The sequence below is a fragment of the Balaenoptera acutorostrata genome, chromosome 18 (assembly GCF_949987535.1).
Source record: "Balaenoptera acutorostrata chromosome 18, mBalAcu1.1, whole genome shotgun sequence".
In the NCBI taxonomy this organism is placed as follows: Eukaryota; Metazoa; Chordata; class Mammalia; order Artiodactyla; family Balaenopteridae; genus Balaenoptera; species Balaenoptera acutorostrata.
Window position 1 is genome coordinate 14,738,218 of NC_080081.1, and position 27,887 is coordinate 14,766,104.

Below are 27,887 nucleotides of genomic sequence, written 5' to 3' on the forward strand. Positions count from 1 at the left end.
TCTACTTTCAACTGCACTCTCAGGGAAGCTATGGGTATAAAATTAGCAAATTGCATCTAAATGAAATGGATGTTTCCTACCCTCACAGAGCTTACAACTTATACTGTGTGTGCAATTCCCATCCTTAGAGTCACACCTTTGAGTGAAGGCTTCTATTATAATATGGACAACAGAAATGAAGTCCATTATGTTTCAGTATTAAAACAAAAAATATTGACTTTTTTTTTTTGGAATTTTATCTTTTATTTATTTTTGGCTGTGTTGGGTCTTCGTTGCTGCGTGAGGGCTTTCTCTAGTTGCGGAGAGCGGGGGCTACTCTTTGTTGTTGTACTCTTCTCATTGAGGTGGCTTCTCTTGTTGCGGAGCACAGGCTCTAGGCGCGCGGGCTTCAGTAGTTGTGGCTCGCAGGCTCAGTAGCTTTGCGGCATGTGGGATCCTCCCAGACCAGGGCCCAAACCTGTGTCCCCTGCATTGGCATGCGGATTCTTAACCACTGCGCCACCAGGGAAGTCCCAAAAATATTGACTTTTTTGATGGGCATTTTTCTAAAATGTGTTGTTGATGTCCCTCCATTCTTAGAGTATGCAGAATATGATGACAAACATTATTAATTATTTGGTATCATTACCAGCAAGTAGTATTGTGCCATTTGGTATGATACCCTTAGGGCCTAATGAAACACAGGTATAGGGGGTTATGGATTTACTTATATACATTTAATAGCAACCATTTATCTTTTAAAACTTTCATGTCTGTTTTTTATATATTTTTCTTCTCTTTCCTTTTCTAATAATATTTTACTTTTTACTATTTTTAGACTGGCTTGTTAAGTAAGATTTAATAGGCTTTAAAGTAAGGATCTGAGGGTCTCTGCTAGGAATAATAATGATGAGTTTGGACACACAATTTTGGCAACTTAGATGCCTCTTGGTCTCAGTTGTCTTCTGTGAGACTGAAATTGCCTGAAGAATGACAGCTGGAGAAGTGAATGTTATCAGAAGGTGTTTTGGTTTGCTAATGGCTTTGTAAGTGTTCCTAAATGATTAGTAAATTTCCCTTCTTCTTTTAATATGAAATATTTCAAGAACGTTAAAAATACCCCCAATTTTATTTTTCAAATGTACATATATCCAAAACAGACTATATAAAGTGTTGACATTTTCCTAGAGTTATTTATGAATTTTCATTAAAGAAATAAGATGTATAGGAACAAACCAAAAAGAGAGAGAGGGAGAGAGAAACCAGAGATGGAGCCCTGAGGCCCTCCAACATTTACAGGTAGAGACCCACCCAAGGAGACTTGAGGTGGGAGAAAATGTGCAGTCACAGAAGCGCAGGAAAAGCTGGAACCTATGCTTCTGAAGACAGAAGAGTAACAACTGGATTTGGCAAAGTGGAGGTTTTTGACTTAGAAAAAGCAGTATTTTAAAGACAGACAGAGACAGAGAAACCCTATAAAACTGTGTTGAGCAGAGAACAGTGTGTGAAGGTGTGGAGACAGTGGTTATACACAACTCCTGTGAGAAATTTTGCTGTGAGGAGGAACAGAAAAGAAGTAGAAAAAGAAATAACTGCAGGAGTACAACCCTTGAGAAGGCACTCCTCCACACTGTAGACTGTTCTATAGCCAGTGTTTAATAACATGGGTGAGAGTTGCCAGTGCCTGCCCATAAGCCCTGCCCCCTTCCATTTCACACCAGCCTGACTTCCTGCAACTCTGCCTGAGGGCTTTGTCTGCCACCACAGCCAGCTCTGCTCAAGTTCAAGGCAGGCCCAGAGTGCCAGGGAATTTAATGTCTCTCTCTGCTCTCCTCCCCCAGCAGCCTTCAGTCAACAGACAGACAGGAGTATAAATACCCCAACTCACTCACTCCTCAGAGAAGTTAACCATGAGGCTTGTGTTCCACACCGTCTCCTAAAGTTACCCAGCAGGATTATGCTCCAGTAGCCCATCCTGGGGAAATGCTTGATAATGTAACCTTTGCTGCCTTCATTCCCTTTCTTGTCTCACTTCCCCCCTCCATTACCAGCGTTTCCTGGGACGACTTCCAAAATAATCTACTGCATTCAAATTCTTGTCCTAGAGCTTAGTTTCTGGGGACCAAACTAATATAACAGCAAATATTCATATAGGGCTTCCCTGGTGGCGCAGTGGTTGAGAATCTGCCTGCCAATGCAGGGGACACGGGTTCGAGCCCTGGTCTGGGAAGATCCCACATGCCGTGGAACAACTGGGCCCGTGAGCCACAACTACTGATCCTGCGCGTCTGGAGCCTGTGCTCTGCAACAAGAGAGGCTGCGACAGTGAGAGGCCCGCGCACCGCGAAGAAGAGTGGCCTCCACTTGCCGCAACTAGAGAAAGCCCTCGCACAGAAATGAAGACCCAACACAGCCAAAAATAAAAATAAATTAATTAATTAATTTTTAAAAAAAAGAATTAAAAACAATAATAATTCAGCAGAGGTAGGAGTAAGGGTGAGGAGTAGAGTGGGTATAGAAAAAAACAAAAGTTGTCATGTGTTGGTAATTGTTGAAGAATAGAAGATAAGAACATGGTGGTTGATTATACTATTTTCTCTACTTTTATATATTATTTCCATTATAAATTTTTTACAAGTACATGTTTTTTTTAAATGCTTACTTTTCCATTGACATATTTTTAAGGTACCAATCAAAACCTATTCCTTTTTTGTCTGTTGCAAATATATTTTCATTTGCCTCCTAAACTATATGATTTTTAACCCCTTCCTCTATCTCATGAGGAGGGCACTCGTTTATTTTGTCATATTTACTTGTAGTGATTTTTTAAATTTTATTGAAATGCATTTTCTATATATGAGTCAATATTTCCTCATCACATTGTGATAAAATGCAGGTGCCCCCTACTTTGACAAACAAACCCCACCATAATCAAACTCCATCCTACATGTCAGACAAACTCTTCCAAAGTACAGAAGAGAGGAAACACTTCTATACTTTTTTTTTTTTTTTTTGCCACACGGCAGCGTGTGGGATCTTTGTTCCCCAACCAGGGATCGAACCTGTGCCCCCTGCAGTGGAAGCACAGAGCCCTAACCACTGGACCGCCATGGAATTCCCAGAGAGGAAACACTTTAGAACCCATTTTATAATGCCACTTGCAGCAACATGGATGGACCTAGAGATTATCATATAAAGTGAAGTAAGTCAGAAAGAAAAAGACAAATACCATATGATATCACTTACATGTGGAATCTAAAATATGACACAAATGAACATATCTACAAAACAGAAACAGACTCACAGACATGAGAACAGACTTGTGGTTGCCAAGGGGAGGGGGTGGAGGGGAAGTATTAGGAGTTTGGGATTAGCAGATGCAAACTATTATATATAGAATAGATAAACTACAAGGCCTTACTGTATAGCACAGGAAACTATATTCAATATCCTGTGATAAACCATAATGGAAAAGAATATGAAAAAGAATATATATGTGTATAACTGAGTCACTTTGCTGTAAAGTAGAAATTAACACATTGTAAATCAACTATACTTCAATAAAATTTTAAAAACCCACTAACACAACATTGTAAAGCAATTATACTCCAATAAAGATATTAAAAAAATAAAATAAAATAAAAACCCATTTTATGAGGTCAATATTGCTCTGATATCAAAACCAGACAAAGACATCACACAAGAAAGAAAACTACAGACCAATATTCACATTCAATGTACACAGAATTTCTCAACAAAATACAAGCAAATCAAACCCAGCAACATGTAAAAAGAATAATACACTTAAACATGGCAAATTTTATGTCATATATATTTTACCACAATAAAAAATAGTAAAATAATAAAAAGAATTATACACATGACTAAATGGGATTTATCTCAGGGACGCAAGGATGATCACATGATCAGTCTCAGTAGGTGTGGGAAAAGCATTCAACAAAATCCAAGTTCACGGACCCCTGGTTGAGAACACCTGTTCTGGAAAGTCTCTAAACATAGCAGATGACAAACAATAGTGAAGAAACAACCGAGGGCTAGAAAGTAAATTTAAAGGGTGCTACTGGGGAAAAAATGTTCTCTTGAATCTATTGGAAAAAGTCTTCTTTTTTTGTTTTTGTTTTGTTTTTTTTTGGCTGCATAGGATCATAGTTGTGGCAGTGGGATCTTCGTTGCGGCGTTTGGGCTTCTCTCTAGTTGCCACACTCGGGCTCAGTAGTTGTGGCACGCAGGCTCAGTAGCTGCAGTGTGCAGGCTTAGTTGCCCTGCAGCATGTGGGATCTTAGTTCCCCGGCCAGGGATTGAACTTGCATCCCCTACATTGGAAGGCAGATTCTTAACCACTGGACCACCAGGGAAGTCCCTGGAAAGAGTCTTCTTGAATCTACCTTGATCATGAACAATGACAGCGTAAATGATTTATCTAAGATCTAAGAGGAGTACATAGCGTAAACTTTTAAAGTGTAGGTGTGTGTATTCCTTCTTTGCTACAGGCATAATTATTCAACTGCTAGATGGGCATGAGTATTTTTGTGGTACCATAATTAAAGGGCCTTTGAATGGCTTGGAGATTTAGGGCAAGTGCTTTAGACTTAGATTTAACAGTAGCTGTGTTATAGTAGCTCAATGATTTAAATTTTAAGCCTCAGAATTCTTTTAGCTTTTATTCATATCTGAAATTAGGATTCTAACACCATAAGATGAGAATTTTAAAAAAATAATACCTATGAAGTATTTAGTGCCTGGGCCATGGAAGTATTCATCATGATGAACAACATCCAAGGCGGTGTAAATCATGGGTCTGTCTTGGGACTGTTACGTCTGCCTCTTAGATAGATTGATGTCAGGCTAGAGGACTTCATAATCACAAGTTAAAGGGACTAATATTCTTGTTTAAGGACTAGACTTGCTGCTTGAATAACCTGGAAAACTGAAGAATAACTGGGCATAGAATGAAATTTATTTGGACAACTTTAGCAGTTGTGCATTTAAAGTAAACACATAAATGACACGAAGAGAAGACAGCACTGGCCGGGTGTTGCCAAAAAAGAGGATTTTGCAAGGCAAGTCCTCTGCCTATATTTTGGGAACTTGCCAAAGGGTGATTTTGTTCATATAGAGGCAGAGCTTGAACTTACTTTGGCTCTGGCTAAATGCTATAAATAATGTCACATCATTAAATCTGTGTAAATGGTTTCAAAAACTGCTTAAAGATGTAATTATTAGTTGAGGGTGCAAACTCAAATATTTCCGTGGGTAAAACAACTGAGGGAGGCCTTATGGTCTCTTGCAGAGAGAAGGGGGCCTGTCATCAGAGGGCACACCCTGTCCAAAAGTATTTACTTTCAAAACATTTCAGAAACGCCAACCAGCCAAACAAACAGGTTGTGGAGGCCTCAGTCCTGCGCAAGCAGCTTATAATCTCTGATCAGTGGAACAAGCATAAATTAGGTATTTCTCTTTTGTATCCCTGAACCCATAGATGGTCTTTTTCCTTCCAATCAGATAAATACTTGGCAGGAACTGAACTGCTAAAAGCTCTGAACTGTAGCATCACAGAATCCTTAGAGTTGCTTATCTTTTCCCCATTTCTGGTTGCTTCCATATCCCATCCCTTCATAAATTCTTCCCCTCTTTTTTTCTAGCTAACACTTAGCTTCTATTTAGAATAAAGTGGTACTTGACCACCATTTAATTTTTTCATCTGCTTTTCTGAGCACTTAATGCCTCAAACACTGTAGTGTGTTCTGGCCTAAAAGAGCCCTCCTCTGTCAAGCGGTCACCAGGCCCTGATTCCTTTTCCCTTCCTTCCATCCCCTGAGTGTCTCCCAACCACCTGTGCAAAAGGGGAGCATGTGACAGAACCATCTCCAGCCCTCGGTGCTACCGACTACTCATTCTGGGCCTCTTAGTTTCCTTTGACACCAAAGCCTTTGCCTTTATGAAAGTTATTTACTTATGAAAAATATTCAAAGAATGATCAAAGAAAATCAATTACGGTGTTAATAGACTTAGACACTTCTCCTTACAGGCTGAATGAATAAAATAAGCAGAAGTGACAATAAGGATTGTAATCTGAAAGCAACCCAGTGATGCATCATTAGAGGGTAATTTTTTTTAAGAAGGTAATTTTTAAAAAGGTAAAATCATGACTCTCATGCAAATAATAAATGGTCATCATTAATCTGTGACTTATTTATTATTAACTATTATTAATTCACGATGGAATCAGTAAGATATTACAACTGGTTTTTGTTTTTTGTTTTTTTTAGTATCTTTATTGGAGTATAATTGCTTTACAATGGTGTGTTAGTTTCTGCTTTATAACAAAGTGAATCAGCTATACATATACATATATCCCCAAATCTCTTCCCTCTTGCATCTCTCTCCCTCCCACCCTCCCTATCCCACCCCTCTAGGTGGTCACAAAGCACTGAGCTGATCTCCCTGTGCTATGCGGCTGCTTCCTACTAGCTATCGGTTTTACATTTGGTAGTGTATATATGTCCATGCCACTCTCTCACTTTGTCACAGCTTACCCTTCCCCTCTCCATGTCCTCAAGTCCATTCTCTAGTAGGTCTGCGTTTTTATTCCCGTCCTGCCCCTAGGTTCTTCATGACCTTTTTTTTTTTTTTTTTTTAGATTCCATACATATGTGTTAGCATACGGTATTTGTTTTTCTCCTTCTGACTTACTTCACTCTGTATGACAGACTCTAGGTCCATCCACCTCACTACAAATAACTCAGTTTCGTTTCTCTTTATGGCTGAGTAATATTCCATTGTATATATGTGCCACATCTTCTTTATCCATTCATCTGTTGATGGACACTTAGGTTGCTTCCATGTCCTGGCTATTGTAAATAGAGCTGCAATGAACATTGTGGTACATGCCTCTTTTACAACTGGTTTTTATAGTCTCTCCCTGACAAAATTCCTTTCAGTTGCCATGAGCAGGATCGTTTGCACTGCTGTGAACAGGAATCATTTGTATCACTATTAGTTTTCTACAAGTTAACTTCTACCTTAACAGAGTTGTAAAATAGCCTAGTGAAAAACAAAGGTGTTCAACTCTATAGGATAAAACAACCTTGTAAAGATCATAACCCGGCATTCCACTGAAGAGATATTCTGCAGCCTCTCTTGCCCTTCCAGCATCTTTCACAGCTTTTCCCGTCAGTGGTGATCATTTTATTAACATCTCTTCATCTTATCTTCATCCCTATCCCTTGCTTCCTCCCCCAACCCACAAGGAATCCTAGGCTTGGATAAATGGTGTCTGGGTGTATTCTGGACTGTGTGAAAATGTTGGGAAGCTTGTAAACATTTTACAAGGATGTAGAGAGGAAAAAAAAAAGGCTGACCTAGTAATAGAGCTTAAATACTGCATGCAAAGTGCTCTTTAAAGAGCAGTTTCTGCTGTTCTGTATCTCACAGGAGCACACAGAGTTTAAGCATTTGCATTGTGATAGGAATAGTTAGTTTTGATTTAAAAAGCAGAGTAGCCTTCAGGAATTTGGTTTAGGAAGCTTAAGTTGTTTCATTTCAAAGTTCCTTTTTCCCTAGAATAATGCAGATCCCCCAAGGGAACCCTGGGCTTCAGAAGCCATTACTATACTAGGTCAGGAAAACAGTCCTGCTGATGGTGCTGAGGCACAGTGTGGGAGAGTGGAAGGAACACTTAGGTGGAATTCTGGAGATTCAACCCCACAACAAGAAAAGCCAAATAATTTGGAGATGAGAATAAATGGGGATCAATGGTGAAGGAAAAAAGTAAAGTGGTTTTTAGCATAAGTCAAGGCCTTGAGAAGTGTCCTTCCCTCTGGAAAATGGAGTCATCTCCAGAGATGAGGAGGTGACTAGGAATCGGATCTGCCATCAGATTCCAGGTTTAAGGTAGAGTCCTCCTCAAGAAGTGGGCAAATGCATAAATGACAACAATAGAGGTGGACGTGAGATGGGTACAATAAAATGCTACCTGAAGACAGAGGAGCAGCTGTGAGGCCATGACCACACGAGGAAGGCTGGAAAAGGAAGTGGTTTGTGGGGGAACATGATGAGTTTGGTTTGGGACCTATTTACGACCTGGTAGGGCCTCTACGTGTCTTATATTTATGTGTATCAACTCCATCTTTCTCCTGTTCCTCCTTCTGCTTCAATCTTCCCTTCAAGTTTAAATCTCTCTTGAAGAATGGAAACAATAACTTGGTTTTCTTTGATCTGCCCTCACAAACCAAGCAAAATGCCTTACACACAGAAGATGCTTAATGGATGTTGAATGGATGGGTGGATGGATATTCAAATGTTCTTGAGCAGGGGCTTTGCCTTTGCTTCTTGGAGTTCCTTAGAGCAAAGTGGGACAGGATAGGAGAGCATAGGTTGGAAAGAGTTGGAATCTTTATGGGGACAACAAACAGACAGATGTAAGAGGTCAGAAAGAAGAGTTGGCAGAACCTAAAAATAAGTTGTGTTTCGAGAAGTAAGGAAAAAGAGTAAAGATGGCTAGACAGTCTACTTGGTGTGCAAACAGCAAATGTAGTTTTATATTTAAAAACTGTGAAATTAAAGTTTAACCCCAAATGACACAGAATTATATTGCTCCTAACATCACATTAAATAAAAGCCATTCCAGCTTGTTTGGACCTGTCTCTGACCGCTTGGCCTGGTGCAGTCATTTTTATTGCTCTAGATGGCATCTGTTTTCATTATCAAAGCAGGAACTTTCTGCTATGTCATCCTGAAGTTCAACTTCACTTGCACAACATGTTGTTTTGTAATTAAATTAAAATCGCAGGATGTTTTGGATTAGAGGAATCTTCCTTCAACCAGACCCAAGGTTAGTAAGAGAGTGTGACCTGTCTGGGATAGAATTCCCTCATCCAAAACATCCGGAATATTTCACTGGATTAATTTGCAACTCACTGGGAGGTTTTGGGTCCAATTGCTAAAGATTTTTCTGTCTGTTTCCATTACTCTTTTCAAGTCAGGTCAATATGCATTTATTCAGCTCTCTTATTGAAAATGATATGAAAAGTATTACTGAGTCCAAAGAATAAAGAAAATGGGAGATAAAATGCAAGGAAAGGAAGAAAAGTAATGAGTGAATAAATAAGTTCATTCATGAATAAAGAATTTATTCATGAATAAGTAAATTCATTCATCCAACAAATGAACTTACAGAGCTCTTATTTGTACCAGGCACTGAGCTAGGTAAGTGCTGTGCAATAGAGAGAGAAATATAAGCTACTGGTTCTGTTCCCCAGGAGTTTAGGATTTGTTTTATTTTTAATAAAAAAAAATTGCCATTGGACAGTTTAAATTCAATTTATATTAATCCAATCAAAAACTTCACAAAGAAATAACCATGAACAATTTCTTTGAACATTCTGTGAGGGAAAAGGCTAACGAACTCACACTGCACCACTGGATAGGATGTGTGTGTTTTGGTTGGATTGAATCCCAGGGCCCCTAGCCAGTAGGCTACAGGAAGAGAATTTTTAAAATCTATTTTACTGGCTATAGAAAATAATCCTCGGTACAGTGTATCAGGCACAGTTTTTGCTTTGAGCATTGCCATGAGTCTATGTAGCTTTAAAAGGAATGACCTTTAGCAAAAACTAATTGACAGGGACTTCCCTGGTGGCACAGTGGTTAAGAATCCACCTGCCAAGGCAGGGGGCACGGATTTGAGCCCTGGTCCAAGAAGATCCCACATGCCACAGAGCAACTAAGCCCATGCGCCACAACTACTGAGCCTGTGCTCTAGAGCCCAAGAGCCACAACTACTGAAGCCCCCACGCCTAGAGCCCGTGCTCCACAACAAGAGAAGCCACCGCAATGAGAAGCCCGCACGCCGCAACGAAGAGTAGTCCCCGCTCACTGCAACTAGAGAAAGCCCGCGCACAGCAAAGAAGACCCAATGAGGCTAAATAAATAAATAAATAAATAAACTACTTGACAAGTAGGACCAAATATTCTTATAGTTTTGAAACACCCTGAGAAAAGTTCCATTTAATCCATCTATGCCCCAACCTTGGCTCCTTGTTGGTCAAACTGTAGTTCTTCAAAATTCAATGAAAGAAGGTATGGAAAGCAACAGAAATGCCATAATAGAGTGTTACTGAAAAGGTTTAGGGAGATGAGGCTGATGAACATTCATCCAGAAAGGATAGTTATGACATGTATGGCATTTGAGGGCATTTGAGGGCTATTCCCCAAGCCCCTATGTCTTAGCTAGTTTGGGCTGCTGTAACAAAGTACCACAGACTTCGGCAGGGCAGGAAGCTTATAAACAACAGCCTTCACAGTTCTGAAGGCTGGAAGTCTGAGAAAAGGATGCCAGCATGGTCAGGTTCGGGTGAGAACCCTCTTCTGGTTGGCAGACTGTCAAACCCCCATTGTGTCCCCACGTGGTGGAAAGAGAGGGAGAGAGCTCTCCGGGGTCCCTTTTATAAAGGCACTAATCACTGCCCAAAGGCCCCATCTCCTAAACCCATCACACTGAGGGTTAGAATTTCAAAGTATGAATTTGGGGGAGACATTCAGTCGATTGAAACCCCCTCATTTCCTCCTGTTCCCACTAAAACCTAAGCTCCATGAAGGCAAGGACTTTGTTTGCCTTGTTTTCTATTGTGTCTCCAGTGCTGAACAATGAATAGTACATGCAGGGACTCCATTAGTATCTGTAGGGTGAATGAATGAGTCAGCTCTGCAGCCGCCCCCAGTGATGCATCCTGAGGACTCTCAGGAAGAGAAAGCACAGGACGCTGGCCCCAGATAACTGAGGTGCATATCAAAGGAATGATTTCAGTCAGCCCAGACTCTTGATCTTCCCATACACACTTGAGATGTCTGGTTTTCTTTAATTAACAGTAATCTTTTGATGTTCCGACTACCTGTTCTTTGTTGCAAAAACTCCTATATATCTTGGCTCCTCTGTTACCTCTTCAGAGCAGTCTCCCAGAGTTATCTGAGAGGCTGTGTCCCGGGCTTAATTCCTCAGTTTTTTGGCCGTGCTGCACGGCTTGCAGGATCTTAGTTCCCTTACCAGGGATTGAACCCGCACCCTCAGCAGTGAAAGCTTGGAGTCCTAACTACTGGACCACCAGGGAATTCCCAAGTCCTCAGTTTTGTCCGCCAAATAAAATATAATTCTCAGCTCTTAGGTTGTGTATTTTTTTCAGTCGACAGAGTCAAGTTTACTGAAAGGCACTACGACCCTCACATCGTCCCCCAGACCCCCTTCCATCCTATCATCCTCACACACTACCTGCTCTACTACCATCTCCACTGAACCTCTAAGATGAGGTCAGAGTGTAGAAAGGACAGCACTTCCCTTCCCACCCTGCCATCAACCCCATAAAAGGGTGGGGAGAGAGGGAGAGGAGCCTGAACAGTGATGTGGTCTCTGCATCAATCTTCTTTAAATTGTTGGAGGGGCTTCCCTGGTGGCGCAGTGGTTAAGAATCCGCCGGCCAATGCAGGGGACACGGGCTCGAGCCCAGGTCCAGGAAGATCCCACATGCCACGGAGCAACTAAGCCCATGCGCCACAACTACTGAGCCTGCGCTTTAGAGCCCACGAGCCACAACTACTGAGCCCATGTGCCACAACTACTGAAGCCCGTGTGCCTAGAGCCCATGCTCCACAACAAGAGAAGCCACCGCAATGAGAAGCCCACACACCGCAATGAAGAGTAGCCCCCGCTCGCCGCAACTAGAGAAAGCCCGTGCGCAGCAACGAAGACCCAACGCAGCCAAAAATAAATACATGATAAATAAATAAATAAATAAAAACTTGTAAATTGTTGGAGAGGAAGACAAGGGTCTTGGTCCAATGTGGCACCAACACCAAAACGTATCCTGACTTGGCCGTCCTGACTGTGGGTATATTTGTGGGAAACACCTACCCAAAGGTGAATTGAAATTGTCACTGTCTTGGAACGCTTGGGACGTGTCTCTCTGCAGTTGACATAGGGAGGGAGGGAGAAAGAGACAGGGTGGACGCAGAGGCCAGCAGTGGTGGAATATGACCTTGAGGAGAAATGAGGGCACTGGATTTCTAGGTGGGAGGAGCTTGTACACAGTGGTGTTGTTGGGAGAGGTATGCCTAGGAGTCTTTTCTAGAAGCTACGTTTGCATAGAATGCATAGCTTTTACTCTCCTGTGTGTTTATTTAGAGGAAAGGCTGATGGAGTTTGAGGTGGAGCAGTGGTGGTGTTGGTGGTGGTGAGACTTGAGCCCTACTGAGAAGAACCTGAGTTCTCCCCTGAGACAATAGCAAGTACGAAATGAGATCATTACAAGCATTGCCAGGAAGCTCGGAGATATTTAGGGCAGGGGCCCGTGGAAAAGTCTGGAGTTTCTGCCTGGATTCCATTTGAACTGGGGCAGAAATGTAAAGATATAGCATTTGTTCCCATACACTGATGTAGTGTAGAGCATAATTTTTACACAGAGATAAGAATAAAATGAAAAGTATAAGATATAAGACAGGGTGAAAGGTTAAAAAAATTTCATGCTGATTAAGGGAAGAATCAAGATTTGTAAATAGGAAGAAAAGACCTGTCAATTAAGTTAACAATCAAAGATAGCAACAAATATTTTAAGAAGCTAATGAAGCACAGTTGAGCTGTGGGGTGTGTGTGGTCACGGAACAGGGAACGAAGAGAAAATCCTGACAGGAAAAAAATTCAGGAAGGAAATAACTTACTGTTAGAAAATGATTTCCACTCCTCATCTCAACTCTTTGAGTTAAAATAAAGTAAGACCCGTGAAAGAACAACTAATTAAAGCAGTCATCCTCAGACATGTTTTGTAGCACAGATAACCCGAGTGGTACCAAGCTATCTTGAGAAGGTTATGGCTTGTAATTTGGTCTGTTTGCAGTGAATGGCGCTTTATGCCCACCCTGCCCTTTTTACCCAGGTGCTTATAACATGCAGAAAGTAAACCCTCACAGAAATGGCCATGCCGTCCAGTCCCTCTTCAGAGTCTATCGGATGAGGAGACGCAGAGCTCTTTTTTCTGCTGGCTGTGGCCACGCATGGCTGGATGATTCATGGACAAGACCAACAGCTACATCTGTATCTCAGAGTCATTAATTACCAAGAGAAGGACTCAGCCCAGAACCACGCAGAGGATAGAAAGTCCTCAGAGAGTGAGTCTGTTAGAGTAATCCGAACAATCAGAGCCATTTTTATCCCATTCTGATTTCTCCGTTGCCCCTTTCAAATACAGGCCGTTTTCTAAGGCCCAAATGGAACGTTGTAAATGGTGCCTAAGATTTTTCATAATGTTAATATCTGAATGAAAGGACCAGATGTGATCTTAGAATGAAAGCAATGACCAGGGAGAAGGGCAGGGGTCAAGGAAATGCCCCAAATTTCAGAAGGGTACATTTCAGAAATTGCCAATGGTATGCTTGGTAGCAAACTCCAGATAAATTCTAGAATGGATAATTAAAGGGATGGTTTTACAGCTCTTAGTAAAGCAAGAAGCTCCCAATAGGAGGCAGCATGATTCCCTAAGAGCAAGAAACATCATATAAGACAATTTCTCTTTTCATGAGTTTACTAGGATGCTTTGAAACTTCGATCGTGCTGTGCTGCTGGACAAGAAGGAGAAACTGGATAGCCTTCATTAGAACAAGTCAAAGAGCAGAAAATGTCTTCCTGATATTTGATCCCAATCTAGTGCAGCAGGGAGAGCCGAGAGGCTGAGCCCAGGTAAACCACAGGCTGAGCCACAGAAAAGGCAGACCTCCCCGCACGGAGAATGGGAGGGTGGGCAGGCAATTCTGCAGGATTTGGCAACTGGCAAGGTGTGGGATCAGCGGTTTGGAAAAAGCAAGGAGGAGAAATGTGTGCAGCATCCTCTTGGATTTGGAAATCTGGGGGCAAGTGTGGGACTGGGTGGAAGATGTCTTTACCTCTATAGGAGGAATTCCACAGAGATCACAGGGAGTGTGCTGACGGCTTTTACGTGATGCTAAACTGGGAGGTTGGTGAATACAAAGATGATCAAATCAGGACTCAGAACAGTCTTGAAGGCTAGAATTGTGGGTTGGAGCAAACAGCAATATAATAGGGAACTTATATATTAGCACATTTAATGTTTTTCATAAAGAAGATATTATTATCCGCATGTCCTCTTCTGGGCCGAGAACATCTCCAGGGCAGAGACAGGTCTTTTTATTGCTTTGTTCCCAAGTGATCAGCACAGAGCCCACAAGTTGTCCAAAAATATTTGTCGATATGCAAATCAGGAATATTGATGTTTAAATATTTCTTTTTATTTTTACATGTTCACAGAATCTCAGATCTCAAACTGGATATGACTTTAGAGATTACCTAGTCTGTCTTCCCGGCCAGTGCAGGAATTATTTCTACCACCCTTTTAGCAGAGGATCATCAGCCTCCTCTGGATACTTCTAGTCAGTTCTTTGTGGGGCAGCCTGTTCCATTGTTGGGCAACTCTGATAGAAATTTCTTCTTCAGAGAGCCTCTAAATCTGATTCCCTAGTAACGTCTACCCAGTGGTCCTACTCGTCTTCTTCCCATTCCTCCATCCCTCTCACACCCTTACGCACCATATTCTTTTCCTTTTTTCCAGGTGAAACAGTTGCCCATGTGCATTTATTTCAAGACCTCCCATCTTCCTAGTTGCCCTCCTCTCACATCAGTGAATGTGGTTTGTATTCACGTTCCTTAAGATATGGTGCCCAAGACCAGCACTATGCAATTTGACTATGGAATATGCGGGAGTGAGGGGCTATTACCCTCCTAATTTGGACATTCTTATGCTATTAATGACACTGATTGCATTAATCTTTAAGGCTGCTACCTTTCCTGTTGGTTTTTACTAAACATCTAAGAAGCACAGTTTGTTTTTTTTTTAATTAAATTCATTCAAACTATTCTCTTTCATTCTATCCAATTGATTTTTTTAAAATTTTTATTTATGTATTTATTTATTTATGGCTGTGTTGGGTCTTCGTTTCTGTGCGAGGGCTTTCTCTAGTTGCGGGCAAGTGGGGGCCACTCTTCATCGCGGTGCGCGGGCCTCTCACTATCGCGGCCTCTCTTGTTGCAGAGCACAGGCTCCAGACGCACAGGCTCAGTAATTGTGGCTCACGGGCCCAGCCGCTCCGCGGCATGAGGGATCTTCCCAGCCCAGGGCTCGAACCCGTGTCCCCTGCATTGGCAGGCAGACTCTCAACCACTGCGCCACCAGGGAAGCCCTATCCAATTGATTTTTAAAGCCAAACATAAAGTTGAGAATCTGATTGCTTGAGATCTTGGTATGTATTGGAAAATACTGTCCTGGGAGAAGGGATAGAACTTAGGGTGGGACCTGCTCTGCAGCCAGCTTCCCCTTCCACTGCTCACAAGTCTCTGGGCAGGAACCTCGGAGCACCCGTGACCCCTTCATCCCTCATGAGTCACCGACTTACTCGGTCTTGTCAGTTCTACCTCTAAGTACCTTCCTTGTCTGTTCCCACTGTTGCCCTCACATGAGGCTCAGGTTCTCACATGAAATACTGCAGGAGCTTTCTGAAATGCAAGCCCCATCCGATATTCTCTGCTCAAAATGTCTCAACAGCTTTCCAGCTCCTCTAAGACAAAGTCGAAATCCCCTCATAGAGCTTTCAGGTCCCTTTGCAAGCTCCCCTCTATGTGCACCTGCGCCCCATCTTAACCTCCTCCTGCACATCCACGTGTCAGCCTTTCCAATGTGCTCGCTGTTCCCTGAGGCGCTTGGCTCCTTCCTGCTTTGAGGTCTTTGCTCGTATGTGCCAGGCCCTGCTCTGAATGCTCTACACAAATTAACTCACTTCATCCTCACCACCACCCTCTGAAGTAGATAATATTACTCCCATTTTACAGACGGGGGAGTTCATATGTTAAGTATTTTGCTTGGAATCACGCAGTTAATAAGTTGTAGAGCAGGATGAGTCCCGTGACCTGAAATGCCCTCCCTTTCTTTCTCCTGCGCGAACTTCTAGCCATTTTTCAAGACAGTTCAAGCACTGGCTTTTCTGGGAAGTCTGCCTATGCCCTGAACTTAACACCAGATAGCACTTATCATTCTGGGCTAACCGTTTGCTAAATGATTATCTCCCTCTAAGCAGCACATCCATGGAGATAGGCCCCTGTCACTGAGCCCCCAGAACCTATATTCTGTGCCGGGAATCTAACGAATGCTTTGATAAAAGGAACTCATTAATGAACAAGTGAATTAACTACTTACAGGGTTCCTTCTGTAGTTGCAATACGGCATCATAGCCATTTACCAAATTGTTAATTTTGGGCCATCAGTTTTTCCTGTAATGCGTACAAAAATCTGGCCAAAGCTTAATTGTAGATCAATTCTTAATTTTCTTAAGAAAGAATTAAAGAATTTGAAAATTCTTAATTTTCTCCTGAAAATCAGATCAGTTATCCTGGCTTTATCTAAGAGCAATACTGCTTTCTGAAGTGCTCTGGAATTACTTAAAAACGCACAGCGGCAGTTAGTTTTAAAACTACCAATCCCAGTTTTCCCAGCACCACTTATTGAAGAGGCTGTCTTTTCTCCACTGTATATGCTTGCCTCCTTTATCAAAGATAAGGTGACCATATGTGCGTGGGTTTATCTCTGGGCTTTCTATCCTGTTCCATTGATCTATATTTCTGTTTTTGTGCCAGTACCATACTGTCTTGATTACTGTAGCTTTGTAGTATAGTCTGAAGTCAGGGAGCCTGATTCCTCCACTCCATTTTTCGTTCTCAAGATTGCTTTGGCTATTCGGGGTCTTTTGTGTTTCCATACAAATTGTGAAATTTTTTGTTCTAGTTCTGTGAAAAATGCCAGTGGTAGTTTGATAGGGATTGCACTGAATCTGTAGATTGCTTTGGGTAGTAGAGTCATTTTCACAATGTTGATTCTTCCAATCCGAGAATATGGTATATCTCTCCATCTATTTGTAAAAGTATGAAATTAGAACACTCCCTAACACCATACACAAAAATAAACTCAAAATGGATTAAACACCTAAATGTAAGGCCAGACACTATCAAACTCTTAGAGGAAAACATAGGCAGAACACTCTCTGACATAAATCACAGCAAGATCCTTTTTGACCCACCTCCTAGAGAAACGGAAATAAAAACAAAAATAAACAAATGGGACCTAATGAAACTTAAAAGCTTTTGCACAGCAAAGGAAAGCATAAACAAGACCAAAAGACAACCCTCAGAATGGGAGAAAATATTTGCAAATGAAGCAACTGACAAAGGATTAATCTCCAAAATTTACAAGCAGCTCATGCAGCTCAATATCAAAAAAACAAACAACCCAATCCAAAAATGGGCAGAAGACCTAAATACACATTTCTCCAAAGAAGATATACAGATGGCCAACAGACACATGAAAGAATGCTCAACATCATTAATCATTAGAGAAATGCAAATCAAAACTACAATGCGGTATCATCTCACACCGGTCAGAATGGCCATCATCAAAAAATCTACAAACAATAAATGCTGGAGAGGGTGTGGAGAAAAGGGAACCCTCTTGCACTGTTGGTGGGAATGTAAATTGATACAGCCGCTATGGAGAACAGTATGGAGGTTCCTTAAAAAACTACAAATAGAACTACCATACGACCCAGCAATCCCACTACTGGGCATATACCCTGAGAAAACCATAATTCAAAAAGAGACATGTACCAAAATGTTCATTGCAGCTCTATCTACAATAGCCAGGACATGGAAGCAACCTAAGTGTCCATCATCGGATGAATGGATAAAGAAGATGTGGCACATATATACAATGGAATATTACTCAGCCATAAAAAGAAACGAAATTGAGTTATTTGTAGTGAGGTGGATGGAGTTAGAGTGTGTCATACAGAGTGAAGTAAGTCATAAAGAGAAAAAGAAATACAGTATGCTAACACATATATATGGAATCTAAGTAAAAAAAAAAAAAAAAGGTCATGAAGAACCTAGTGGCAAGACGGGAATAAAGACACAGACCTACTAGAGAATGGACTTGAGGATATGGGGAGGGGGAAGGGTAAGCTGTGACAAAGTGAGAGAGTGGCATGGACATATATACACTCCCAAATGTAAAATAGATAGCTAGTGGGAAGCAACCGCATAGAACAGGGAGATCAGCTCAGTGCTTTGTGACCACCTAGAGGGGTGGGATAGGGAGGGTGGGAGGGAGGGAGACGCAAGAGGGAAGAGATATGGGAACATATGTATATGTGTAACTGATTCACTTTGTTATAAAGCAGAAACTAACACACCATTTTAAAGCAATTATACTCCAATAAAGATGTTAAAAAAAAAAAACAAACTACCAATCCCAGTATGCTCTTTGCTCAGGTGTCCTTTGAGCTCATCGCCTTGAGGATGCGAGTTAGTCTGTAAGGGAATCAGCAGAGGAGACTCAGGAGCGCCAGCTTGCCGCATGTGGACCCGGTGAGAAACACACCTGAGCCTTTTCTACACAAAATATTCACCACGAGAAGACAAATACTGACAATCAGATAAGCATGAGAAGCCATAAAGGGGAGGTGGGATAGCCTTCCTGACCTCCCTACGCAAACACCACCAAAGGATCTCGTATTCGTACTGCGCTCACTGCCTTTTCTTATTTTCTGCATTCTCCATGCTCTGGCATCTAGGGCCTCGGGTGTGGCAGGTGAGCAGAGGGGAAGACGGCCCTCCCGGGGCCACCGGATTCTTAGAAATGACATACAAGTGCAGCTTGCAGAGGCAAATCAGCTAATCCAAAGCACACACCCCAGTGACGTCCTTTGTCAAGCTTTGGCACCTCAAACCAACATTCCTCCACCTTAATCAACCCAGGGCTGGGTACCAGACAACTCAATAAAGCCTCTCGCCAGTGCTTTCCTCTCACTCCTTCTGCCTTCTGACCAACTCTGGTGCTGCCCAGCAGGGTCCTGTGTGGGGAACCAGGCCTCCTACTTCTAGGGATCTGTGAGTGTAAAAACTTCTTCCTTCATGACAGCGTTTCACGTCTGTGTGTCTTACCATCCTTGATTAAAACAAAGTCCAGGTACATTTAAAAACATACTAGTCTACTTCATGTAATAGGATTCTTTTTCTTGATCTTCCTACAGACTTTTGGTATGTAACTAGATATCATCATTATCATCTTATAGATAAGAAAGGAAGGGAATTCCCTGGCGGTCCAGTGGTTAGGACTCTGCGCTTCCACTGCAGGGGGCAGGGGTTCCAACCCAGGGTCGGGGAACTTAAGATCCTGCAAGCCACGCTGCAGGGAGAAAGAAAGAGAGAAAGAGAGAAAGAGGGAGGAAGGGAGGGAGGGAGGGAGGGAGGAAGGAAGGAAGGAAGGAAGGAAAGAAGGAAGGAAGGAAGGAAGGAAGGGAAACAAAATGAATTTAAGTGACTTATCCCAGGTCACACGAAAAATCAGTGGCGAAGCTGGGATTTAAACACAGGTTTTGGGCTAGTACTAAAGGCTGAACATTTCCCCAAAAGTTCTATAGATGACCATACAAAGTTATAAATATGTTATCTTGTGAGCCTCAGTTAATTTGTCTGTAAAATGGGGACTACAGAATACCATCTTTTGGATAAATATGATAATATATGTGAAAGCACTTTGTAAAATGCAAATGTGATTCAAATCAATATATTAAACTGTTGGTCACAAAGTTTTTCCCAGTTCTCAAGGCCAGGAATACTCCTGGAAACCTTTGTCCTTTTTTTTTTTTTTTAAATATTAACATTTTTTTTTATTATTAATTAATTAATTTATTTTTGGCTGTGTTGGGTCTTCGTTTCTGTGTGAGGGCTTTCTCTAGTTGCGGCAAGCGGGGGCCGCTTTTCATCGCGGTGTGCGGGCCTCTCACTGTCGCGGCCTCTCTTGTTGGGGAGCACAGGCTCCAGACGCGCAGGCTCAGTAGTTGTGGCTCACGGGCCTAGTTGCTCTGCGGCATGTGGGATCTTCCCAGACCAGGGCTCGAACCCGTGTCCCCTGCATTGGCAGGCAGATTCTCAACCACTGCGCCACCAGGGAAGCCCCTTTGTCCTGTTTTGACTGTCCAGAACACGAACACATCCTAGGTCTGGTGAAGCTCTATCCCCTACCATGGAGCCCAGAGGGGGCCTTTTCTCCCCATTTCAGGAGATGCCACATGTGATTGACACAAGGAACGGTCCCACATCTGTGGTGAGAAACTGACTTCTAAACAAAGTGTGGTCTTGCCTTATGAGGTACAGCAAATCCTTACCTGTAGGGTAAGCACAAACTGTAGTCTAATGAGCACAATAGCCTTCGCTTTGTTATAAATATGACCTAAGACAGGCAACAAGGCATCAGAGTCATCCTTCTATTAGGTTTTGGATTCCAGGAAGCAGCTACTGCAGTCCTGGCTGGAAACAAATAGATGGAGCAGACGTAACGGTCACCTTCCTACTGTTGAGATGTCAGCTCTCCAGGCATTGAAATCCGTATTCATAGGAATGACTGCTACCATTTATGGTGAATGTCTCTGTGTCTGGCATTGTATAAGGCACTTTGCCTATGTCATCTCATTCCATCACCATTTCACAGGTAAGAAAATTGAAGCACAGGGAGATTAAGACCCTTAGTAAAGGGTGAGTCCATCAGACTCGAAGTCCAAGCTTTAAACAGAATTTCTCACCTTTTAACGTGCATGGGAGACACCTGGAGATGTTGTTAAAGTGCAGATTCCGACTCTATGGGTCTGTGGTGGGGCCTGAGAGTCTGCATGTCTAGCAAGCTCCCAAGTGATATAGACGCTGCTGGTCTGAGGACCACACTTCAAGAAGCAAAGCTCTAAATCGTCCTGCTTCTTCAAAAAGTGCTTTTTGAATCTCATCATAAAAAAACGCTCATGGTGGGCTTCCCTGGTGGCACAGTGATTAAGAATCTGCCTGCCAATGCAGGGGACATGGGTTCGATCCCTGGTCCGGGAAGATCCCACATGCCACGGAGCAACTAAGTCCGTATGCCACAACTACTGAGCCCGAGTGCCACAACTACTGAAGCCCGCGCGCCTAGAGCCTGTGCTCTGCAACAAGAGAAGCCACCGCAATGAGAAGCCCACGCACCGCAAAGAAGAGTAGCCCCCGCTCCCCTCAACTAGAGAAAAGCCCATGCACAGCAACAAAGACCCAATGCAGCCAAAAATAAAAATAAATAAATAAATTTATAAAAAAAAGAAAAGAACACTCATGGCTCTTCTCCTAAGCACCTCCCTAGAGCTTCTCCTTTTGCCAGAGCTTGGTGACATGAGAGGAGAGTCCCTATGCATCTATTAAATGCTCTGATTTAACTCAGTGCATGATTTCTTCTTTGATTTGTTCAATCCACAAACCTTTATTGAGAGCCTGCCAGGAGCCAGCCGTAATGGTGGGTGCTGAGGATAGCAGGATAAGTAAGGTAAGGCCCTGGCCTCTAAGAGAGGAGCTACTGATGGACACAGGCTGTCCTGAAGACCTCCGAACACCCTGCAGCAGACTGACTTAGGACCGAGCCCACCTGCGGGCTGCCCTGGCTCTGACACCAGCCTCACCGCCACAAGGTGTGGGCGTGTTTCAGCACGTGGGTCCGGTTCTCTTGGCTCAGAGACAGTTTTCCGGTGGCGCCTCCTGTCCAGAGTCTACTGCGAAAATACAATTCACCTACCTTGGGTCATTGATTGTGTCAGTAAACACAAAACTATGCCATTTTTTTTGTTGGGATAAGAACACACTGAATGTTTCTCACACTTCTTTTGGAGTGAGAACTGCCAAAGACAGAACTTGAGTTTTTCTACATGCTTTTAGATAACTTTACATGCATTTGGAACACAACAAGAAAATAAATCTGAATTAAAATTAACCTTAGGCTTACTTAATGAAATTAAGTCTCAGAAAGCACTCAGAATCTTAGCAAATGGACACCTGTCCTGAGATTAAAGGTAAATGCCTTCCAAGCGTACACAGATCTATCAAATGTGTTATTCTGAAAATATTTTTGAAGCATCTAAATTACTCAAGCCAATTTTCACTGTTATTTAATTGTGGACTAAGGCACACATTTCAACCAGGAAGAAATCTAAAGTTATGACATCAGATGCCTCCAAACTATCCCCTATGTGAGAATAAACATCCACAGAAACCTCTTTTCTTTAGCAAATGCCATTCCTTTCCCCTATCTTTATGGCCTGGCTGGTAAGGGGATGGGGAGAGAGGTGAAGGATAGGCAGGTGAGGAGAGGTCCACACTCCTCCAGGCAGCCGGCATTCTGTGACCGCCAGCTTCCAGAGTAGTATTTACCTTCATTCCACTGAAACCCTGAACCTTTACTAGTGTCATACGGTCGTTTGAGATCATTCAGACCTATCTCCACTCAGATGCAGAGAAGATTCTATACTGTCAGGAACCAGGAAGCCAGCCAACATAATAGATAACGGGAGGGGAAAAAAGGACTATTCTCAGGAGCAATTATGTTAGAGGAGCCTTTTACGGCCATCTTTTTTTTTTTTTTTTTTGGCCGCATGGAATGGCATGCGGGATCTTGGGATCTTACTTGCTCCGACCAGGGATCAAACCTGCATCCCCTGCAGTGGAAGCGCAGATTCTTAACCACTGGACCGCCAGGGAAGTCCCATAGCCATCATTCTGTAGTGAACTGCTACTTCAAGGTGGTCAAGGATTGTAAAGTTCTTGAGAGAACTTCAAGTAGAAACATACCTTAAGGGACTCCTGGCATCCAGCTCTCTCAATTTATGGAGGAGAAAATTTACGAATGAGGCACAGAGAGTTTAATTACCAAGGTCAAGATCTTGAGACTAGCTAATAAAAGGGTCAGAACTTGAAGCTCCATCTGCTGAATTGCAGTCCAGTGATCTTCCTGTTTCCTGCCTGAGTACCCATCCTAAATCATTCCTCAACACCCCAGCCTTCCTCCAGGAATACAATTTTGTCCTCATCACAAACTGTCTCCTCGTTATTTTGTTCATTCAGTCATTTTGCAAATATGTATCCAGAGCCTGCTGTGTACCAGGAGCACAAGGAGAACATCACAGACCAGGTCCCTGCCCTCAAAGTGACCATGACTCAGCTTTACTCTCTCCTTGGAGCAATGCTTCTGGATCCAGCCTTTCCCGTCAGAAATTACTGCTGCTCTCCCTGTGAGAGATGCTTTGCTTTCACAGTTAAAACATCTCTACTAACATTGAGAAGAGAGAAAAACAAAACACAACAAAACAAGAGACACAGCCTAGAGTGGATATTGCATCTAAAGACAGTGAAGTGCTTTTGAAATTGAGTCAGGAAGCTTTCGGGCCACAATGAGGACTGAATTCCAAGTGTCCCTATGGTGTTCTTCTGAAATTTATTCCACAGAACTGTAGTTGAAGGGGGCCTGTGTTTTTCACAATAGCCGTAAATGCTCCTTGTCCAAAGAGGTGTGGATTGTATAAAATCATTAAAGGATGTAGTCACTATTAATCTAAATGAGTTCCTAAAAACCCGTGGCTATACTGGGGCGTCTAAGAGGGTTAGCAACAAGAAAGTATGATTTGGACAATAAGTTATGTAACCAGCAAGGAAAAAAAAATCTAGCAGCTTAAAAAAGGTTTTCTGTTTCTCTTTCTTAGAGGAGGCTTAATCTGGCCCAAACCTAGAAGATGTGTCTCAAATTGACAATGTCGGCTTAAATTGTTTATTATTTTAAAATGCGATATAACCATTTTCGTTCCTCTTTGGCTTGTGAGTTCTTTTCTCAATTTGGAATCATTGTGACGTTTGAGAGCCTATTGGCATAGAAAGCTTCCCAACACCCCATTGTTGTGTTTTCAAACAGGAATAAAGGAAAAGCAACCAGCCTCGTCAGCAATGACTCCATGTGAATGAGGACATCCAAACTGGTGAGTGTCCATTTCCTTTGGAAATATGAATCCGTGTTCCTGATGTTGAATATAGATTTCTGTAGTAACTTGTATCTTTTTTTTTTTTTTTTTTTTTGAAAATTTGGTTTCTGCTTCCTTGACTGCTTAACATATTTATTATTTATTTATTTATTTATTTATTTATTTATTTTTGGCTGTGCTGGGTCTTCGGTTCGTGCGAGGGCTTTCTCCAGTTGCGGCAAGTGGGGGCCACTCTTCATCGCGGTGCGGGGACCGCTCTTCATCGCGGTGCGCGGGCCTCTCACTATCGCGGCCCCTCCCGTTGCGGGGCACAGGCTCCAGACGCGCAGGCTCAGCAGCTGTGGCTCACGGGCCCAGCCGCTCCGCGGCATGTGGGATCTTCCCAGACCAGGGCTCGAACCCGTGTCTCCTGCATTAGCAGGCAGATTCTCAACCACTGCGCCACCAGGGAAGCCCAGTAACTTGTATCTTTGATAAAGATTTGGATTCAGGATGAAGAAAGTGGAGAGATTATGTTAAATGAATTTTACAAATTCTAATTGAAGCATTGTCAGTGAACAAGGTTTTCCAAATTACCTCTTGTGTACAGGGTACACAGCAGACAAAGAATACGTTATTTTTACTGTTGAGAAGCAAAATCAAAAGGGTCAAGTTTTAAGGGTGGAAGATTATTTGGACCACCACCAACACTATTTAGAAGCAAAATTTCTAACTCCATGTTTCCTAAGATGTATTTGGAAGCAGCTGTTGAAATCCTAACAGAAATCTACTTTGGAGCTAAGGTCGAACACCTATTTTTCACAATACCTGGGTTTCATTAAGGAATACAGAATGAAGGATAATAAGAAAAAATATGTATATTTTTTAAAGGATGAACCCAGTAGAGAACAAAGAAATACACTTAGCCACATGACATAACTTCTACCTGCTGCCTCAAGGTGGGAATGGGCCAAGAGGTCTGTGGAATGACAACCGTGTCCCCATAATACTCTTCTCCTTTTACAGTTTTCCCTGAACCTAGGGAAACCTTCTGTAGTAGAAGGAGAATTTTGAAATATCCTAAAATAAGTTTAGAAGCTGGGACTAAAGAGAGACTAGCACTGATTCCTCTAATGGGTGCTCAGGAAAGTCCATGTTATTTGGAGGCCTAACTGAGGTGTCCAAGCTTGAACACTTCCCTTGCTTGTCATTAGACTCTCCTGGATTTAACTAAATATCCTCTCTTCATCCTTTGGCACGCACTGTGGACTAATGACGTGAATACTTGACACAAAATCCCATAAGATATGATGCTTTAGTAACTTCCTAGTTAAAATTTTATTTCATTTTCTTTACTAGGGCCAAAGTACAGTTTTGCAATTTGATTGTGAAAAGTCTATATATTATAAAATACCAGGGGCAATTTTTAATGTATTAAAACCCACAACTTGTAGCAGATTTGTAAAAATAATCAAATAGGCAGAAAGCAGATACAGATAGTGATTCTTATAATGACATACAAGCCAATAGCCAATAATTGTGTCCCTGGAGGTATGCTGAGGTATGAAAATGCCCTTTTTTTTTTTTTTGAAGTATAGGTGATTTACAGTATTATATTAGTTTCAGGTGTACAACATAATGATTCAATATTCTTATAGATTATACTGAAAATGTCTTTCTTTCCTCCTTCCCTCCTTCCTTCCTTCCTTTCTTGTGGGATATTAGTTCCCCAACCAGGGATCGAACCTGGGCCCTCAGCAGTGAAAGCACGGAGTCCAAACCACTGGACTGCCAGGGAATTCCCTGAAAATGCCTTTAAAATGTTTTCCCTCTTTAACATACATATGCTTGTAATAGTTCCTAACATGCAAAGCATTGAAAGCTTGTCTACATATATATTTTTAATAAAACCAAGTAACAAAAAGGGAACGATCATGGGCATTTTCTTTGACCTAAATATTTTTAAAAATTTTCTTGCTCTGCTATTTTATCACTAAATATGATTTTTTTAAAAAAATATGGAAACTCCTCTAAAAGCAGAATTCCTTCCTCTCTCAACACTATCCATCTTCTCATATGCTTCTATCACTGTGAATATATATATATATATGAATATACATATGTGTGTGTATGGATTTTATGCTCAGATGGCCTGAGAAATACAGGAATTTAGAATAATGTGTGATCTGCTGACAGCATGTGTGTATAAATATGTAAGTATATATAATATATGTACAAATATAGTATATAATTCCTCCATGATGCAAGGCAAATTGAAACTAGTTTGTGAAAGAAGCCAGTCACTTTCCTTTGGAGTCTATTATTCGCATTAGGTATTTTTCTAAAATATCCATAAAGTTATTCCTAACTTTCCTTTGCCATGTAAAAGACCCCGTCCCTCCTAGGCAAATCTTGGCACTTGGATTAAGCACTCAGTTAACAGCCAACTGTACACAGCCACTTCAGCACAGTAAGGGGAAAAGCAACATTTTACTTCCACCCCAAACAAAGCTATTATATTTACCTTCTACTTTGAAGATAGTAAAGTGCGGTCGGCAATGGAAAGAACCCAACGCGGTACCCGCGCAGTTCATCCACAGACCCTGGTAAACCCAAGTGGCCATTATCACCAAGGATGCTTGGGTAGTTACTTTCCACTCATTGGACGCGGTGGCAGCGACGAGAGCGCCAAAGCCCCCGACGCCAAACACCAGAGCCGAGATCTGTGCCCTGGACATGTCGCTCAGGCGTCTCCAGGGACACTGTCCAGACAGATCGCTGCGGTGGTCTAGGCATGCAGGGGACACAACCCGCTTGGACCAGTGTTGCAGCAAGCTAATGCGGGTAGGTGACAGTACTTCATGCTCAGGTGGCCTGAGGAAGGACCGGAATTTAGGATAAAGTCTGATTTACCGATGGCATTTTAAAGGTAGCCTAAGATGATCTTTCTAACTTCCTACACGGATATTTACTAAAAGTTTGTAGACGGATTCTAAAGGTTTTGAGTTCGCAGATTTTTTTCCTGACACACAGTTAATGCTAAATTTTCTGTTAGCCTGAAGCTTAATGAACCATGCAGGGACCAGATATTACAAAGTGCAAATTATATAGTAATGGTTAAGGCTTACTCGACCTATTGCTTTACGCTTGTGTACTTCTGAATCTTTATATAAGTGGAATCATAGTTTAGGTTTCCTTCTGTAACCTATTTTTTCACACATTATGTTTGTGAGATTTATCTGTGTTCAGGAATATAGCTATCGTTCATCAATCACTATAGCTGAATATAGTATTTTATTAAATATGCTACAATTTATTTATCTGTCTTCCTAGAGATGAATATGTATGTTGCTTCCCCCTCACCCTCTACCCCTTAGTATCACTAATTGCAGCAGCTATAAACATTCTCACACGTTTCTCCTTGAGTACAGGTGCAAGTGCTTTTCCAAGGTAAATCCTGGAAAAAGAATTGCTAGGAAGTAGGAAATACCCATCTTCTATTTTATAGATGATGTTAATTGCTCTACTGAGCAGTACACAGTCCTGCTGCCAGAGGCTGTGTCCCCACCACGCTACTTCATAACACTTGGTATTGTGGTGTTCTCAGAATTGTTTTTTTTCTTTTGTCCAGTCTGATGGGTGTAAAGGTACCACATTATGATTACTGCTTTGTACTTTCTGATTACCAATGAGATTGAGCATCTTTTTGTGTTTATGGACCATTCGTGTTTTTGTCTACAAAGACATTTGTAGTTTTTGCCCATTTTTATCCATTGAGATGCTTGATTTTTTAATAAATTTATCTTTAGTTCTATAATATTCTGGAGAGTAATCTTTTGTTGGTTATTTATGTTGGAAATAGCTTCCCCTAGTTTGTGGTTTGTCTTTATGGGCCATTTGATAAAGAGTCTTAATTTCAACGTAGTCACATTTATCAAGTTTCCCCTAAATGATCTGTGTTTTTGAGGTCTTGATGACCTCGCCCTTAG

General features: G+C 41.9%; 1 protein-coding gene across 1 annotated transcript in view; it reads right to left on the minus strand.

The window, feature by feature from the left end:
- The window catches only part of LOC130705642 (ATP-binding cassette sub-family C member 4-like), a 193,929-nt gene that overhangs the window by 141,143 nt on the left and 24,899 nt on the right, over nucleotides 1-27,887 (minus strand).